Below are 20,144 nucleotides of genomic sequence, written 5' to 3'. Positions count from 1 at the left end.
TGAAATCAACTTCCATTCAAGTCGTTCTTCAGCTGGCCGATGTGGCCGAGCGGTTCTAGGCGCTTCAGTCTGGAACCGCGCGACCGCTACGGTCGCAGGTTCGAATCCTGCCTCGGGCATGGATGTGTGTAATGTCTTTAGGTTGGTTAGGTTTAAGTAGTTCTAAGTTCTAGGGGAGTGATGACCCCAGACGTCATGTGTCTAACCTAAGGACATCACACACATCCATGCCCGCGGCAGGATGTGAACCTACGATCGAAGCGGTTGCGCGGTTCGAGACTGAAGCGCCTAGAACCGTTCGGCCACAGCGCCCGGATTTCATTTATCGATCGCGATTTTTGTTTCGTAGTTCAAGTTCAGTAGTTTTGCTAAAGCTTTCTTAATTCAATTTATCATCTGTAAATGTTATTTGTTGGCCAATTCTACTGTATCGTTTAAGAGTACCTCTTCTATTCGCAATTGTTAACTGTACCTGTTTGGGTAGAGATATTGTAATGGAAATTCCGCTCCTGCTTGTAGAGACTAACCACAGAGTAACAGGTACAGAAGAGTTTACTCGTGTTTTCACTGAACCGAGACAGACTGACGCACAGTGCCCATCAGTTCACACCTCACCTGAATGTGCAGAAGACAGTATTCAGGCCGGCCGGCGGAGTGGTTCTAGGCGCTACAGTCTGGAGCAGAGCGACCGCTACGGTCCCAGGTTCGAATCCTGCCTCGGGCATGGATGTGTGTGATGTCCATAGGTTAGTTAGGTTTAAGCAGTTCTAAGTTCTAGGGGACTGATGGCCTCAGGTGTTAAGTCCCATAGTGCTCAGAGCCATTTGAACCATTTTGAACAGTATTCAGATTGTACAACTTTGTCCTTCTGATGATCATTTCTTTCCCTATTTCTTCACATCTTTCTTGCAGTCATTTCACATTGGCTTCCCTGCACTTAAAATTTATTTCATTCCCAAGTGACCTACATTGCTGTATTTCTGTATTTTCCGGAACGATTTGGTACTACCATTTTTGTGGATCAGTTGAATTACTTCTTCCGTCACCTAACGTTTCTTCGCCATTACATTCTTCGTGACTCTATAGGGTGTTCGGAAATTCCCTTTACAGACTTCTAGGACTTACAGAGCAGAGCGAGTATATAATACTTTTAATTGGAACCCATTCCCGGGAATTACCGTTTCCGTGCTACAGCCATTTGAAAACGTGTTTGATAGGTAGGTTTGCAATCGGGTAGTCATGGTGGGGGCTGCCTAAGGTAGGCTGATGGCATTTGACGTCTGCCTTGCCTCTTTGACCTGGTTCGAGCCTCATTGACGTGTCTGTGACTGTTGGAAGTGCTGTGGAGTGTTGGAGGTGGTATGGATATAGCTGTAAATGTGATGCTCGGAGCAACATCCATTGCACGCTTAATTACTCGTGCACTGGTTGATAGATTCTCTTCATCGTGGTTCTGTACGGCCTCTTTCAATTCGGAAGCACCATAGTCACGCCTACGAACGATTATGGCACCCAATTCTTGAAGCCGATGGGTAATTGCGGCGAAAAGGATATCCGACGTAGTCGAACAATGTGCATAAATATCTTGATCAAGACGGCAAGCAGCTCTTCCATTACCATGAGCTTCGCCATAGAGAGGGATTATGTCGATGTATTCTGCAAACGGTTCTCAGCAATCTTGCTGTAACACTCACATGAACGGGAATGGGACTCGAACCAGGTCAGAGAGGTAGGACAGATGTCAAATTACATCAGCCAATCCGGTGTAAGCACCCACCCACCACTACTGTACTGTTGCAAACGTACCTAGTAAACATGTTTAGAAACGGCTGGAGCACGGAAATTTATTAACATGTTGTATTTATCTGTTCAACGTATATGATTGCTTTTTTTTTAGATGTCTATTCCTTTTCAAAAGAACTGCCTATTGTGGTATTCGTTATTCAATATCTACAGCTTTAGAGATTTCCAAATGTATCTTATCATTGCTCTGTACGTCAGCATCTCACTTTTTTCCACACTAATTCTTCATGATGACTCTCTTTAACTACAGTCTACTCTTCGTCACTGTTAAATTGTGACCTGCTTATCTATTCCTGCGTAAACCTGAAAATCCAGCATCTTCATTTGAAATGTCCATATGACGGTGGTGTAGCTTTGTTGGAATTTTCTCATATCTGGAGGCCCTTTGCAAGTACTCTTCCTCGTCCTGTTATTTTTTAGCAGTGTATTTGCTATTACTAGATGAAATTTACTGCAGAACTCAAATAGTCTTTGTCCCTTCTCATGCCTACTACTGAGCCGTTATTCTCCCGCAATTATGTCTTCTATTCATTTCGCAGACCAATAACTATTAGTGTTTCATTTTCTTTTATATTCTGAATCGCCCGTTCAGTGTACTCACACACTCTGACTCTTCGCCTTCTGTTTATACTTCGACACTTCGTCTTCTGTCTATAATTCATCCTCTGCTTGTGGCGTTGCCATGTGTAACTGTTCTATTGTTGTCCGTGTTTACTAGCCATCAAACATTCATACATCTTAAGTCGTTGGATTCTTGTAGCCGTAGAGAATGGCTACCTGCAATAAAATAAGTAGCACAGATTGAACTGTCAGTTGCAGCTCAAGATGTTCAGCGTACATCACCGAAAACAGTCTGTAGCACCTGATAATAGCGTAAGCAAATTCAGAACTAGCCACATGGCAGAGGCCGTGGTAGCACAAATTTCACAAGGAAATGATTTCGCCGTCTGTAGTCGAGCCCTCATTATTATTACTACTCCGATTCATCATTACTACTTAGAGTTCTATTGTTGAAAACAATATTCCCTTGAGATACGTCCCAAGTTTACATTGTCAATTGAAAAATCTTAAAATGTACGACCTATTTTTAAAATACTAGGCCACTGGTTTCTAAATACGAAATAAAAGAAATGAAAACAAAAAACAATGAAATTAGCCGAGCTCTGCTGACACTTACGTGGCAGTACAACAGGGCGAGACGTATTCGGCATAGTGGATTGGGGTGATGCCGTAAGCAGCATCCAATGCCAGCGGCGTTAGAAAGGCGGTGGCGTGATGTAGCTGGCGCTGATCCTCTTCAGGTTGTTGCCCGAAGAGAAAAATGTCCTCCGCCCGCTCTCTGGCTTGTTATGTTGCTACCTCCGTAGTTTCCCAGGTGTATGACTTGCATGGACGATGGCGACGTGGCGTTGTTGCGTTCCATTGTGGCGGAGAGCCGGTAAACGTACTATGTCGCGGCCTCTGATATCGATGTCTTTGTCCATCGATGGCAAAGAAAAGAACAATGCTGGCACATAGTGGCTTTCAAGGAACTGATTGGCAAACAAGCTGGAAATTGCTGCGTCTCACATTTTTGTGTATGGTGCATTACCCTCTCTTTTCAGTTGGGAAATGCAGCTACCACATTTTCACTGAAATAACGTATTTGCACTTGTACATATGGATTTCTTTCCTGAAGTTGTTTGGCAAGTGGGTTACAACAACAGGCAATGTTTTGCCTTTGTGTGTGTGTATGGGGGGGGGGGGGGGGGGGGCTGATATTCAAGTACCTGTCAGAGCATCGTATTGAGTAAAACTAGAACAATTAGTAGCTCAAAAGAGGTTGATGCAGCACAATTGTGCGTTGGCACTCGACACAGAGATAAGCCGGTTGGAAACTTCGTAGTGTAGAATTTTCACTGCCAGCGTTCGGCCGGCAAGACGAGCAGATGCGGTAACATAAAGATGCTGATTACCATCCTTCTCAATGAAGTCCTAGTTTCAATTGCAAACTTTTCCGTAAGTCTCGTCAGATGATGACATGAGACACTGTTGACAGCGATCCGTCTGTCGCATGGGGACATTAACATTGGCAGTCTCCTTGCTGCTATTCGACAGGAATAGGCTTTGTATCCACACTGACATTCACCCTTTCCCTTGGTTTCATCCATAACGCAAACCCAACGCTTCAGTGTACATGCATCCTTTACACTAATATGCACATTACAAAAACACACACTTCACACGGCGCGTATCCGCAAGGAAGGCGGCAGGTGCTCGGGGAGGAAGAACATCGTTTCCCACAGGCGACTGAACCCATTGTGCAAGGGATATTCGGAAAGTAAGTTCCGATCGGCCAAGAAATGGAAACCATTGTAAAAATCTAATAAAGCTTTGCACATATGTATTCGACAGTGTCCCTAGTATGCCTGTCGGTTACATCACTTCACTCTTTTCAGTTCTGAGCGCATGGTGAGCTCATAAAGATGCGTAGAAAATAGTGTCTCCTGCCAAGTATGAGGTTCTGGTGAGAGATTTCGCCTGATGTTATGTAGCCCACATTACAGAACTGTCATACGGTTCCTACCTTGTGACAATTCCCGGTCGCAATTTGCAGGGGCAATGAAAATGCTTTGTGTGTGTGTGTGTGTGTGTGTGTGTGTGTGTGTGTGTGTGTGTGTAATTGGCTCCCTCTGTGTTTCATCTCTGCTATTATTAACTACTGGCTATGAAGACAACATTTTCGCACAGGCAACGACCTACAGATGAGCGTAGAGACTTAGCGGGAAGCATAGGCGGCTGCCTTCTATGACTTTGGTATTGGAAAGTTGGTACAACGTTATGACAGATGTCTAGGTCGGAGTGGTGACTATGTAGAGCAGTGGCTGGAAGCTGTAGCTAATTGTTGTAGATAAAATATTTCTGATTTTCAAAGTAGTTTCCATTTCACGATCAATCGGAACTTACTTTCTGGATAGCCCTAGTATTTGTACTGGTCGGCTTGCGCTTAAACCTTTTTAGGCTTGGCAGTGTGTCATCTGCAAAGTAAGAGGAAGAATTTAGATGAAGATTTAGTAACTAAGAAATACTTTTAGGGACGTAGTAGTGGTGTATGTACTGTACTTAAGTCTCCAGTCTCATTGTAGAGGGTGAGGCAAATAAAAGTGGCCCAAACGAGTGGATACGATTGTACGTGAATGTATGCATATAAACGCACCTCGTGAGGCGCACACCACGTGTACGCTCGCCACGTGATCCACACCGGCTCAGTGCATACTGTGGGCAGTATCAATGTAAGTAGAGCAGTGCAAAGGGACGACGCGTGTTCGTCGTGGAACGTGACAACAAAGTCGTGGAAACGGTATGGTCAGCTGTTTTCTGAGCAGTTTAATAGTGTCGAAGTGTTAGAAATAAGTGCCATGCAACGCTTAGTCCTAAAATGCGTCAAACAAGATCTATTTTGAACAAGTCAAAAACCATGCTGAAACGTGCCCGCACACCAGAAAATGTGGCTGCAGTTCACCAGAGAATCCTGCAGTCTTCATGTCTAAGGTGCATCACAGCAACCCTCATAATCTTCAAGAACAGCAGCAGAACATTTCGGTTGAAAGCAATTCCAGCAGTCCAGCTTCTATAAGCCTTCAGCAACTTGCTGACCAGGGGCCAAAAGTGCCAAGAAATGAGTGGATGTCATGTTCAACATCTGCTGTAGTCATGTAAATACTGTATTTCCTTCCCTCTGCTGTGTTTCCTTTGTACTTTGGAACTCTGTCCTCCCAACCATTTCTATTTGCACACCTTGTATAACTTTGCTGCGTTTCCATGTCTGGTTATAGTTACCATTCTCGGAAAAAGGATTTCAGAAATAAGTGCTAAAGATAACAGACTAACAAGCCATAAAATGGCGTAAAAGTGAAACGAGTTTGCAAATCCACTTTCACAATATTGCTTCGAGTGAGAAATCAAAACACAATAGAAAACGCACATGTTATAGTTTTAGTCCTAAAAGAAATAAAAACCATTAAATTGGTGTAATATGTTTACAGAAATAAATAGAAACCATAGAAGACTACACACAGGTGCCGAAACATGTTTGTACAAGTGTGAAAAGAAATACGTCGTATTTCGCAGATAGAAGAGTTTTAAAATACAGAAATGGTGCATTAGTTAACTTCCCACCTTACCGATAAAGATGGCGCGCAAGACGGCCAACATTCGGATTTAGGTACATTAAATTTACCATCAGATATAGAACGGAATGCCGACAGAGGAAATTTGACATGCCGAGCTTCGAACTCGTATTTCCCGCTCAGTGCGAGCGGTCGCCTTACCACTTTTTTTTCCAAAAGAGGCATATTTATTTGTTTTCTGTTCTTGTGGTAAAGTCCTTGTACAAGCAACGGAATACTAAACGTCTACTTTCAATAAAAAAAGAGAAAGTACGAGATTTGCATCACAGAATACTGTATAATATCGTGTCACAATGCTATACCCAATGCATGCAGTTCAATCGTCATTTTCCATATTATAAGCACAACTGTACCAGCCACTTATGTAATTAGTTGCATAACTTATTTTCAGTTTCACAAATTGAAGCTGGATATGAGGCAAATATCTCTGAACCATATCACATTAATGACGACCATGAAATTTCATTAGAAAAATATTACAATTCTCTGAAGTAGTTTCCTGGAGTAAGAAATGTTTCGTACTGGTGTGGCGGCAACTCGTGGTCAAGTGGAGCTGCAGATGGATAGTCCGCAGCTCGTGGTCGTGCGGTAGCGTTCTCGCTTCCAGCGCCCGGGTTCCCGGGTTCGATTTCCGGCGGGGTCAGGGATTTTCTCTGCCTCGTGATGACTGGGTGTTGTGTGATGCCCTTAGGTTAGTTAGGTTTAAGTAGTTCTAAAGTTCTAGGGGACTGATGACCATAGATGTTAAGTCCCGTAGTGCTCAGAGCCATTTGCAGATGGATAACGCCTGGCTGACGCTCCTTAAGGATCCGAGCCTTCATAACCTCGGGTGGGTGGACCATCATGTCCAGAGGCACACGTTCATACACTGAGGTACCCAATCTTGAGGGAGGGGGTGGTGCTCTCCTGCGGTAAATATCAGAGCCAAGTCTAGCTGCACCATAGTGTGACACCCAAAAGAAGCAACACGGGGCAAAGTTGGTCGTTCGTACGGGCAACAGTCAACACTTGAGACAGACCGACGTTCACTTGGTGACATGCGAGGTTCTGGATAGGCAGAACCCCTTTCCACCTATCTCCAGGTGCCATCACTGGCTGTGGAGGCCCTCATGATGGATAATATGAATCATAGTCACGATCAGTTCCATCATGAAATACATTTCTCATACCAGGTGGTTGTGGCTGCCCTGGTCGTCTTTCAGTATCAGGTCTGCTTTTTCTCATACATGGGCAGCTCTTCCATCTCCCCTGAACCCTCCTCTCCCACGGGCAGGACGAAATCCACTTCTGAAGGAACTGTCTCTGCCACTCTTCTTTCCTGTCGATTGCTAACCACTGATCAGGACAGCTGTAAATTCTGCATTATTTAGAGCTTTTATAACTTCTGGCGGCATCTGTTCCGTATTCACGTGCAGAAAACAACGATTAATAATATCACGCTCTGTGACAACACCATATTGCTTAAACGTCTGCCTACTTAGGGGAGTAGGGGAGTGGTAACGTGCTTGCCTGTCTGCCTACTTAGCGGAGTGGTAACGTGCTTGCCTCCCATGCAGCGGGCCCGGATTCGATTCCCGGCCGGCTTGAAGACTTTCTCCGCTTGTGCACTGGGTGTTGTGTTGTCCTAAACATCGTTTCATCCTCGTCACCGGCACGAAAGTCACCCAATTGGTCGTCGACTGAAATAAGACCCGCACTCGGTGGCCGAACTTGCCCGAATGAGGCCTCCCGGCCAACAGTGTCACACGATCATTTCATTATTCTATTTTTTAATTTTTTATTGTTATTTTATTTATTTATTTATTTATTTTTGCTCAAATAACTTTCTCAAGTCTCCTGGACTGGCATTTCCAGGAAGCAGGCCAGCAAATATTTTTGTTTTTGGTGGAATGCTTGAAGTCCTGATATCGATCATTTTGCTCCAGTACCGCTCAACCATTAGCAGCACGAATCGCAGGTAGCCCCAAACTTCAGTACATCATCAATCATGTGTCCGCAACGTGTAGTCCTACATCCATTATGTACATTCCCGTACAGGCTAGACATTTTACTTCAAAATCGCTTGCCCGGTGTCGACAGATGAGTACGATATTGCAGTGCTTGTGTAATTCCGAATTACTATGCAGTGTTTCTATGGACATGAATGCATGTCCAAGGGAATGCATGTCCAAAGGAACATTGCGTCGTAATTCGGAATAACACAGGCGCTGCAATACTGAATTATTCAGATTTAGGTTTCCCGTGGTTTTCCTTGATGACTTTAGGGCAAAGCAAGAATGATGCTTTTCCCGCATCATCCTCGAACGAATGTAGTGTTCCTCCTAAATGAGCGCGACAGGCTAAATGAGCGCGACAGGATAGAAATCTCTACGCATATTGCCTTCCATTCCATTACCTAGCGAGGTGGACTCGTATTCGGAAGGACAGCGGTTCAAATCCACATACATACTTTCAGATTTAGCTTTCCGTGGTTTTTTGAGACTATTCCTTTGAAAGGGACGTGGCCTATTTTCATTCTATGTTGGTCCTTGCCTGCTGGCGAATCAATCAGCACTCATTTGTAGATTCATTCACGTTCTCTCTTTCTACTTCTTATTTTTGGTAAATGATTTTCGTATAATTTACTCACTTGTTCGTATAACGATATTACCGATTTTTTCTTTTAACTAGCGTACGTATCAAATTCATATTGTGCTTCAAGCATTTTTACTGTCCATTTAGTTCTGTATGGTAATTTGTTGCAGAAGTATTCGTCACAGGCTGTTTTTCATTTTTTCATTTTTCCGATAGCGCTTCTGTGAGACACAATGAAAATAATAGGAGGGTTGTGAGTTTTTATTTGGCTCTGACAGCGTATACTCGATGGGGTATAAATCTCTGGTTTCCAGGGTAGTACGCTAAACTTATAGTATTGCTGTTCGAACCAGGCACGTATACTACGGGATGTGTGAGACATTGCATTTTCCTCCTGATGGATACCATCGTACCGAGGACAAACAGACTGCATAATGAGCCGGACATGGTCCCCAAGTACCTGTGTTCATCCATTGTGCCATCCAGGCACCAGGGAATGCCACGAAAACATTCCCCAGACCGTAACGCCCCCTCCTGTTCGCAGGCTGTTGCTTTCAGAAATTTTCCAACAGCGACCAGTCAGATGGGGCACAAACTGTGATTCGTCCGTAAAGGCAATCTGTCGCCAGTCATTGGACGGATGCGGTACTGGCGTGCAAAGTTCACCCTTCGTCGTCTATAGACAGCAGACAGAGTGGTGCATGAAACAGGCAACTGTTGCGGACGCCCGTACACAGAAATGTTCGCTGGGTTGTGGTGGAGACACTGTTGATAGCCTCTTGGTTCATCTTGGAGCGAAAATTGCTCAAATCTTGCACGTCTATTCGGTCATACACATCTGCGTTGTTCACACCCGTCATTTACGGCCCGTGTTGCACAACAGTTACCTCGGCGCCAGGTTTGAACAGTGTCATTTTGCCATGCACGGTATACTTCAACCACAGAGGCCCGCGAACAGTTCTACGAATTTAGCCGTTTCGGAAATGCTTCCACCCTTGGATGATCATTCCCTTTTGTACGTCAGATAAAATGATTCTGTTCTGCATTATCGTAATGACAGCATTTTGTCAGCGTCCGGTTGCCCCTCCCCCCTCTTCCCGACACGCTTTATGTATCCTCTAATGCCACCGGCTGTCTGTGAATGGTTCTTGCACGTTGAGTGTGATGACGTCTCGAGGTGTGGCAGGGGGCGAAAGACATTCCGGAGGGCTGAACGGAAGGTCTCTCCACTTTGTCTGACGAACCGGTTTCAGACTCTGTCTCCGGCTGATACTGATCTTCGGCCGGACATGCCTGCTTGTCCTGTTACAGAGGTTGCCCATCAGTCGGCAAGATCCGGGCGGTCGCAGAGGGTGGGCTTACTGGTAGTTGGGAGCTCCAGCGTCACGAGCGTAATGGCGCCCCTTAGGGATATGGCTGCCAGGGAGGGGAATAAAACCAATGTGCACTACGTGTGGATACCGGGGGGAGTCATTCCAGATGTGGAAACGGTCCTTCCGGATGCCATGAAGGGTACAGGATGCACCCATCTGCAGGTCCTGACTTTGCCCCGCAATCTTTGAGGCTGTTGCCCTTTCTGCACTTGCCTGAGGCCATCTAACCAATGATTGTCGCTATGGATCTGGCTTCCGGTGGCTATCTGATTTGGTGGAGACTGCCAGTATCGCTAGCGGGATGAAAGCAGAGCTCACCATCTGCAGCATCGTCGAGAGGACTGACTGCGGATATTTGGTACTGAGCCGAGTGGAGGGTCTGAATCAGGCTGAGGCGGTTCTGCGACCGTGTGAGCTGCAGGTTCCTCGACTTGCGCCGTAGAGTGGTGGGGTTTCGGGTTCCGCTGGATAGGAGTCCACTACACACAGCAGGTGGCTACACGTGTAGCAGGGGTTGTGTGGCGTGGACTGGGAGGTTTTTTAGGTTTTATGGCCTCAGGCAAGTGCAGAAAGGGCAACAGCCTCAAAGATCGCGGGGCAAAGTCAGGACATGCGGGGACCAAGCAGCAATCGGTATTGTAATTGTAAACTGTCGAAGCTGCGTTGGTAAAGCACCGAAACTCCAAGCGCTGATAGAAAGCACCGAGGCTGAAATCGTTATAGGTACAGAAAGCTGGCTGAAGCCAGAGATAAATTCTGCCGAAATTTTTACAAAGGCACAGACGGTGTTTAGAAAGGATAGATTGCATGCGATCGGTGGTGGCGTGTTTGTCGCTGTTAGTAGTAGTTTATCCTGTAGTGAAATAGAAGTGGATAGTTCCTGTGAATTATTATGGGTGGAGGTTATACTCTACAACCGAGCTATGTTAATAATTGGCTCCTTTTACCGACCTCCCGACTCAGCAGCATTAGTGGCAGAACAACTGAGAGAAAATCTGGAATACATTTCACATAAATTTCCTCAGTATGTTTTAGTCTTAGGTGGAGATTTCAATTTACCAGATACAGACTGGGGCACTCAGATGTTTAGGACGGATGATAGGGACAGAGCATCGAGTGACATTATACTGAGTGCACTATCCGAAAATTACCTCGAGCAATTAAACAGAGAACTGACTCGTGGAGATAACATCTTGGACCTACTGATAACAAACAGACCCCAACATTTCGACTCTGTAAGCGTAGAACAGGAAATCAGTGATCACAAGGCCGTTGCAGCAGTATTGAAGTAAATAGTGATATAAAAAAAGGGAGGGAGGTTTATCTGTTTAGCAAGAGTAATAGGAGGCAGATTTCAGACTACCAAACAGATCAAAACGAAAATTTCTGTTCCGACACTGACAATGTTGGGTATTTATGGAAAAAGTTCAAGGCAATCGTAAAATGCGTTTTAGACAGGTACGTGCCGAGTAAAACTGTGAGGGAAGGGAAAAACCCACCGTGGTTCAACAACAAAGTTATGAAACTACTGCGAAATCAAAGAGAGCTTCACTGCAAATTTAAACGCAGCCAAAACCTCTCAGTCAAACAGAAGCTAAAAGATGTCAAAGTTAGCGTAAGGAGAGCTATGCGTGAAGCGTTCAGTGTATTCGAAAGTAAAATTCCATGTACCGACTTGACAGAAAATCTTAGGAAGTTCTGGTCTTACGTTAAATCAGTAAGTAGATCGAAAGAGCATATCCAGACACTCTGTGATGATAATGGCATTGAAACAGAGGATGACACGCGTAAAGCCGAAATACTAAACACCTTTTTCCAAAGCAGTTTCACAGAGGAAGACCGCACTGCAGTTCCTTCTCTAAATCCTCGCACGAACGAAAAAATGGCTGACATCGAAGTAAGTGTCCAAGGAATAGATAAGCAACTTAAATCACTCAATAGAGGAAAGTCCATTGGACCTGAGGAGATACCAATTCGATTCTACACAGAGTACGTGAAAGTACTTGCCCCCCTTCTAACAGCGGTGTACCGCAAGTCTCTAGAGGAACGGAAGGTTCAAAATGATTAGAAAAGAGCACAGATAGTTCCAGTTATCCAGAAGGGTCGTCGAGCAGATGCGAAAAACTATGGGCCTACATCTCTGACCGATCTGCTGTAGAACTTTAGAACATGTTTTTTGCTCGCGTATCATGTCTTTTCTGGAAACCCAGAATCTACTCTGTAGGAATCAACATGGATTCCGGAAACAGCGATCGTGTGAGACCCAACTCACTTTATTTGTTCATGCGACCCAGAATACATTAGATAAAGGCTCCCAGGTAGATGCCATTTTCCTTGACTTCCGGAAGGCGTGCCATACAGTTCCGCACAGTCGCCTGATAAACAAAGTAAGAGCCTACGGAATATCAGGCCAGCTGTGTGGCTGGATTGAAGAGTTTTTAGCAAACAGAACACCGCATGTTGTTCTCAATGGAGAGACGTCTACAGTCGTTAAAGTTCAAAAACGGCTCTGAGCACTATGGGACTTAACTTCTAAGGTCATCAGTCCCCTAGAACTTAGAACTACTTAAATCTAACTAACCTAAGGACATCACACACATCCATGCCCGAGGCAGGATTCGAACCTGCGACGACGCTAAAGTAACTTCTGGCGTGCCACAGGGTAGTGTTATGGGACCATTGCTTTTCACAATGTATATAAATGACCTAGTAGGTAGTGTCGGAAGTTCCATGTGGCTTTTCGCGGATGATGCTGTAGTATACAGAGAAGTTGCAGCATTAGAAAATTGCAGCGAAATGCAGGGAGATCTGCAGCGGATAGGCACTTAGTGCAGGGAGTGGAAAGTGACCCTGAACGTAGACAAATGTAATGTATTGCGAATACATAGAAAGAAGGATCCTTCATTGTATGACTATATGATAGCGGAACAAACACTGGTAGCAGTTACTTCTATAAAATATCTGGGAGTACGCGTACGGAACGATTGGAAGTGGAATGATCATATAAAATTAATTGTTGGTAAGGCGGGTGCCAGGTTGAGATTCATTGGGAGAGTCCTTCGAAAATGTAGTCCATCAACAAAGGAGGTGGCTTACAAAACACTCGTTCGACCTATACTGGAGTATTGCTCATCAATGTGGGATCCGTACCAGGTCGTGTTGACAGAGGAGATAGAGAAGATCCAAAGAAGAGCGGCGCGTTTCGTCACAGGGTTATTGGGTAAGCGTGATAGCGTTACGGAGATGTTTAACGAACTCAAGTGTCAGACTCTGCAAGAGAGGCGCTCTGCATCGCGGAGTAGCTTGCTCGCCAGGTTTCAAGAGGGTGCGTTTGTGGATGAGGTATCGAATATATTGCTTTCCCCTACTTATACCTCCCGAGGAATCACGAATGTAAAATTAAAAAGATTCGAGCGCGTACGGAGGCTTTCCGGAAGTCGTTCTTCCCGCGAACCATACGCGACTGGAACTGGAAAGGGAGGTAATGACAGTGGCATGTAAAGTGCCCTCCGCCACACACCGTTGATTGGCTTGTGGAGTATAAATATAGATGTAGATGTAGACGTCACACATAGGCGATGGCCACATTCCTGTGAAAGTACCGTGTATTAATGACTCATTCGTTTTAAGTGTTCTATATTTTCCAAAGGGTTACACGTAGACAGGTAGCTGATACATGAATACAAACCGTAAACTGCGTTACGCCCTCCAGTTGGCGTTATGAATACGCTGCTCTGATAAAATGGAGACAAAGCAAGAAAAGAGTTTTCATGTGTTAGAATATGCGAAATTCTTATCAGTTACAGCGGAGCAGCGTGCAATCAGAATGAACTATGGAAACGAAACCGCGCATAAACAGAGCAGCGTTGATTGTAATCGTCTATTTAGAGACACTAGTTGCCTCTGTAAACAGAAGAGCGCCTGTCAACCAAATTTACCAGATGCTACTGTGGAGACGGAGAGGGAAAGTCTCGTACCCAGCCACAAGAATCAAAGCTTCGCTTAGTCCACGAACTTGGAATACCGCGGCAAATCGTCTAATTTTTCTGTGGCGGTTGGATTTCATACCGTACTGTCTGCCGCTAGTGCAACAATTATGGCCGGTTCCAGTGCCTTTTGTATCACAATGGAGTAAGCACATGAGGATGAACATTTCGCCCCCAAGCAGATACTCAGCGAAGAAACAACCTTCTGTTTATCTGGAAATGTGAATCGCCGCAATGCGAGAGTATGCGGGAGTGAGAATCTTAATGAAATTGAGGCACGTGAATGAGTTCCTCCGAAGGTTAATGTTTTCTGTGGAATCGTGGCAGACGAAGCTATTGTAAAACTGTTACAGCTACCTCGCACCTTGATATTTTGTAGTTATGGTCTTTTGGGCAACTGCCTTCATATCTCGAGAATTTCGCCTTCCAACAAGATGGAGCATCCTGTAAGTGGAGGATCATGATCGTCGTTGCCTAAACGACGAACTTCATCATCGCTGGATGGGGTGTAGAGGTGAAGACGATGTGTTTCTGTTCTCTTCGGCCACCAGGTCGCCTGACCTAACGCCTTGTCACTTGTTTCTTTGGGGTGAAGGTAAGGAATGTCTTTAGTTACGACACTGGCAAGAACACAGGTACTGCTCAGGGAACCCATCAAAATCGATGTGACGACCGCTCAAAAGATGTTGCTACATAATGTAGGCAACGAAGTTGATAACCACTTGGACTTAGGTGGCCAAAGGAACAATCAGTGAACATTCGTAGACTGCAAAATAAAAACTTGGTGAGTATACGGTTCTATCTATGCACAAACCATATTTTTACATGTAATGCTTAGGATAATACTCAGCTTTGGAAATGAATGGCTTATTTATTTTATTATAAAAGCAGCCAACCTGTTGCACAAATTATAATGCATCGACCTCGTTTCCATATCGCCTAAGGATATCTTCATCAGAATTTGTTGTAGAGGTACATACGTTCACATGGGGAGTGAATAAAACCATATCTGTCCAATCAATGTGAACCTATATAAATGCACTGACGGGAAAAAAATCGCAACACCAGGAAGTAGCTGTCAAGCACACTGACTGCAAATTTGTTCGTCAATCTGGTAATTCGACCCGCTCTGCTGCGACTAACGAAGAGCCTTCCAGGAGTGTTTCCCAACAGAAGAAAGCTCTCCCACGTACCGCTGTTGTAAACCAACATGCTGTACAGAGCGTCGAGATGTTGCCTGGACCTGCTCAGAGATCTGTCACCAAACGAGCACATATGTGACAAAATCGGACCACAACTCCAGCGTCGTCCATAAACAGCATTAATCATCCGTGATTTGATCGACCAAATGCAACATGCATGAAATTCCACCCTAGCCTCATCATACGGCGCCTCTACAATACAAAGCATCTAAGTTTGCATTCAACATTCTGGCGGTTACACCGGTTTTTAATGTATCAGTATCTCACATTCACAACGGCTTACCTCGCGCTTACATTAATTTGTGATCTTGCAACGTTTATCATTTAAATATGTAACCCAGGCAGACGTATTCCCGAAATTTCGTTACTCCACATTAAATATTTTTGAGTGCTACGATTTTTTTTTTCACCAGTGTGTAACTTATCCTAATAAAGTTACCCATAGTCGATACCGAAACAAGTTCGATTCAACAAAATTTTTGAAACCGGTTAGCTGTTCCTATCCTTCATTGAAGCTTGAATGCAGTTGATGATCGTCGGAAATGTTGAAGATTGTCAATCATTTACTGCTGATAGCTTTGTAATTACCCTATGTAAAGGCAACAAGTAATTTGCATTTCCTTGCCGGTGCTCGGCTAGACACTGAGACATGACTTCCTAGATTCCGCAGCAGTGAGTACGGAGTTCACGCCCAGTGGGAGCCCTGATCCGCCACTGTAGCGACCAGTGACTCGTCGGGGGCGGGAGGGGCTGCGCCTCTTCCGTCCACCGCTGCGTCCATCTCGCCCTGAGCCTCGGACACAGTGGGCAGCGGGCAGCGGCGAGGCCCGCCGGCCAGTCTGACGAATGGCTGTGCGGCCGCCGCTGAGAGCCATTACCAGCACCCCGGCCTGAGCAGGGGGCGGGCGTCTCGGCTGCAGCCCTTACCCACTCCGGTATTAATTGGGGTTGGAAACACAAACGTCGCGCGAGAACAGCCGGCCAGGTTCCTGGGAATTACGCACTGCGAATGACTGTGCATGTAGAGAACCACATATCAACTGGGCCCGACGAAACGAAAAAGTAATAGTAAAAAATGTGAAAGAATAAACTAACACATATGAGACTATACCACTTCGCAGTCACTGAGCCAATTACACATCTGATTAAAAGAATCCAGATACTTTTAGCTAACGTGGACCTGAGTGTCACGAGAGACGGACCCCCTATGTACACTACCGATTTCAAACAGTTTGTTACATCACTATGGTGTCAACCGCTGCTAGAATTGCTGCTGAAGCAGTACGATGTACCAGAGCCATAGATCAAACTTGTATGGTCTTCCCCCACGGTAGTGCCACGTGGCCGTCCGGAGACCATTCTTCTTGAGACCGTACATCGTCGTGACCACCGCTGCCAACAGTCATATAAGTGGATACATTCCTGCCAAGTCTTTCTGCAATATCTAACATCCAACTTTTCATAGCTCTATTACAGGACCTCGTCCAAGCTCAGTTTTGTCGTCTTTGTCGCCTTAAAGGCATTCTTGACTAAAATCAACTCATCACGCGTAGTCTCAAAGGTAACTAACGGTCACGACAGTTGTAGCGGATAGTCAAAGCAAATGCGATTTGAATTCTCATAGTGGAGCAACTAGCTACACTCTTACGCGACTGACGCGAAATTTGGATAGACACGTTCTTGCAGATGTAAAAATATGCCTACTAGCTTTCGTTTCTGTCTCACAACTCTTTCTCGGTGCTGCAATTTCTTCCGCCAGAGTATATGTTGTATATAAATACACGCACATGTTTCTACTGTATAGCGGGCAAATGTTGTCAACAATAACCTCGAAAAATTCTTGAGTTATTTACTTCAAATTATTACACCATTCTCTAGTAAGCTTATACACTCACGTAGGTAACGTAATTTTTTTACACGACGCTAAACATTGTTGCCGATGTGCTCGAAACGTTCTAGACCGATTTACTTGAAATTTTTACACGATACCCTAATAAATATTCAAACGGAAAGACGCTATATATCGTTTTAAACAACGTTGAACTGTTTTCTTTGAAAAATAACAGCGAGTAAGGAAACAATGTGTTGTGAAAATGTGCGGTCTCATTTATTTTCTCACAGTCAGTTTCAACTACAGCAGCATGGCATTTAAACCATTAGACAAATTACTTTCTCCTTGTTCATAATTCTGAACAAAAACAACGTTGACATGAGTGCGTGAGGTGTTCGGTGAAGGCAATCAGCAGAGGCAGTCAGTCTGTGGCTACATCGATCGCCCGATCTCTCTGCCCTTGATTTCTACTTGTGGGGCAAACTGAAGGGTCAGGTGTAGTCAAATAATCCTGACACACTGGAAGAGCTGCAGTAGGGCACTGAAAACGCAACTGCTGTTATGCTTTAGGGCAGCTGCTACGCTCGTATCATACTTTGATTAATCGAGCATAGCACTGAACGACATTTACGCTGACCATTTCCAGCAAATTCTGTGATGCTCGTTCAATCCCGCGCAAAGTCTTATTGTAAATATTTCACGCGCCAGTTATGTTTTGCCACATCGTGTGGAAAAACAGTTAACCTGATTTCCCTGAAGTGCCCTATATTATCGCGATGGTCATTGTTTCACAATTGGTCAAGTGGAAGGGTAAGAAACAATTTCAGACACTGTAATGGTAGCTTTTTTAACTTTTTTTTATACAATCGACTCAACTGGAGTTCAGAGAATTCCTGTTGTTGTCGTTGTTTTATTGTGAGTCACGTAGTTGAAGGGAAATATCAGTTTGGCAGGAAGCTTTCTGATTTCTGACCGATCATCAACAATAGACGTGAGATGTTTTATTCTGTTGTTATAAGAAATTACATCCATTTTGTTCATGATGTCCGTGTTCATGTTTAATTTCTAAAATTTTAGGTGCCGGACCGCAACCATACAACCCCCCCCCCCCCCCCCAACCATAAAAAATACAAGTTTATGAAAACTTGTGATAAAACTTACGATGAGAAATCATTATTTAGAAAATAGTGCACCTTAATATGCAGGTTTTGAAAACATAATTTCTTATAACCGAAACAACAGAACCACAAGATTTAATTGAAACAACAGATGCTACCGTCTGTCTCCCTAGAAGTGTCACGTTACTGTCTAGATCTGCTCGACACATACAGCACAAAGCCGGTAGTATTCGTGAACATGACGTCATGTTTCCAACAGTTTCCAGCTGCAAAGTTAAGCAGTTGCGTTGTAGCAGCTCGGTCAACGTGTCCAGAACTAATTAACAAAGCATTTAGCGATGATCGACGATGAAGATATTCCTGGGCTGTCGGGGTCACTTACGATTCAGATTTCCCGAAGAGTTAGGAAAAACAAAAGATGATGTGACACGACACACGGAGTTACCACGTGTAGAAGTATGAAACCGGAAATCCCCTATAGATGATGCTAGCCGTCAGTGTAGGGCCCGTCAGACCGCGTCTGCAACGCCATCTGCTTCCTGTAACGGCTGACGACGAATGTCGACACACATAAACCCAAGTTCCATACATCGGTATCTGTTTCAAACCCGTAAGCATGTCGAGTTTTGTGACTAAGAACTACGATTTGCGGACGACATTGGTTTTCTGTTACCATTTCATGAAAGCTGTGGCAGAGTCGCATCGAACGCTTGTCGAAGCTTTCGGCGAACATGCTCTTGGGAAAACACAGTGTTTGGAGTGGGTCATAGATTCAAAAGTAGTAATTTTGAAAACAGAAAAGACGAGCACTAGAAACCACCGAAAAAGTTTGAAGACAACGAATTGCAGGCCTTGTTGGATGAAAATGATACTCAACAGGAAGTCGCGGAACAGCTGAATGTGATGCAGAACGCCGTTCCTCTTAGGTTGGAAGCTATGGAAAAGGTGCAGAAAGTGGGAAAATGGGTTCCGCATGAACTGAATGAAAGACAGCAAGCAAATCGAAATACCACTTGTGAAATGCTGCTCGCCAGATACAGAAGAATGTCGTTTCTCCATCGAATCCATGTATATATTTTCAGAATCCCAAGCGTCGTGAATCCAGGCAATCCATCGGCATCCACTGGAAGGCCAAATCGCTTTGGAAAGAAGACAATGCTCTGTGTTTGTTGGGATCAGAAGGGTGTCATCTATTTTGAGCTTGAAACCGTTAACACTGATCGCTACCAATAGCAAATGATCGATTGAACTCGAGCATTACGTGATAAAGGACCGGAATATGGAAGAAGGCAAAACAAAGTCATATTGCTCCATGATAACGTCCCATCACACACAGCAAAACGGGTCAGGGAAACGATCGAAGCGTTCAGTTCGGAAATACCAGGGCATGCGGCTTCTCCAGCTTGGCTCCGTCCGATTATCATCTGTTTGCATCTCTGGCACACGATCTCGCTGAACAACGCTTCAGTACATATGAAAATGTACAAAAATTTCTCGCTGACTGGTTCGCTTCAAAAGAAGAGCTGTCTTTTTTTTTTTTTTTTTTTTTTTGTGTGTGTGGCATTCATAACCTGTCGGAGAAGTGTGTCTGGTAAATTCTTTAAACGTCATTTCCCTTCTACTCATTGAGCTACATTACAACTGACTGATTTAAGTTCATATTCATTACTACAAATAAGCAAGACAGTCCACAAGAAGATTACGGGTATGTAGGGGAAGTCCAGCTAAAATGGTATACCATTTTGTTTTCATAACATTATTGCTTCATAAGCTATGCTATTAAATAAAATTTGTGTCAGGTCCATGCCTCATTCACTTATAGATTTCGCCATCTGAGTGCCGTGTCTTTAAAGTAATATAAACCACACCTTTCTGACATTCTTGTAACATGTGCATAATCTGTCACTTTAGACCGATGTCAGGGTAAAACGACATTGGAGTAAGAAAAAGTAACAAATTCAGATAAATATTAGCTATTTGATATATGTAATGGATTTGTAGTTAACAAATAAATGACTACTTCCGAAACAATTCTCCATTAGTATCAGTCAAGGTTTCTCAGTTCCACCGCACATAGAGTGGACTGAA

At 44.3% G+C, this 20,144-nt stretch overlaps 1 pseudogene; it reads right to left on the bottom strand.

Moving 5' to 3' along the window:
* The window catches only part of LOC124613259, a 133,948-nt pseudogene that overhangs the window by 13,990 nt on the left and 99,814 nt on the right, over positions 1 to 20,144 (bottom strand).

The sequence above is a fragment of the Schistocerca americana genome, chromosome 4 (assembly GCF_021461395.2).
Source record: "Schistocerca americana isolate TAMUIC-IGC-003095 chromosome 4, iqSchAmer2.1, whole genome shotgun sequence".
Taxonomy (NCBI): Eukaryota; Metazoa; Arthropoda; class Insecta; order Orthoptera; family Acrididae; genus Schistocerca; species Schistocerca americana.
This window is presented reverse-complemented; position numbering and strand designations above follow the sequence as displayed.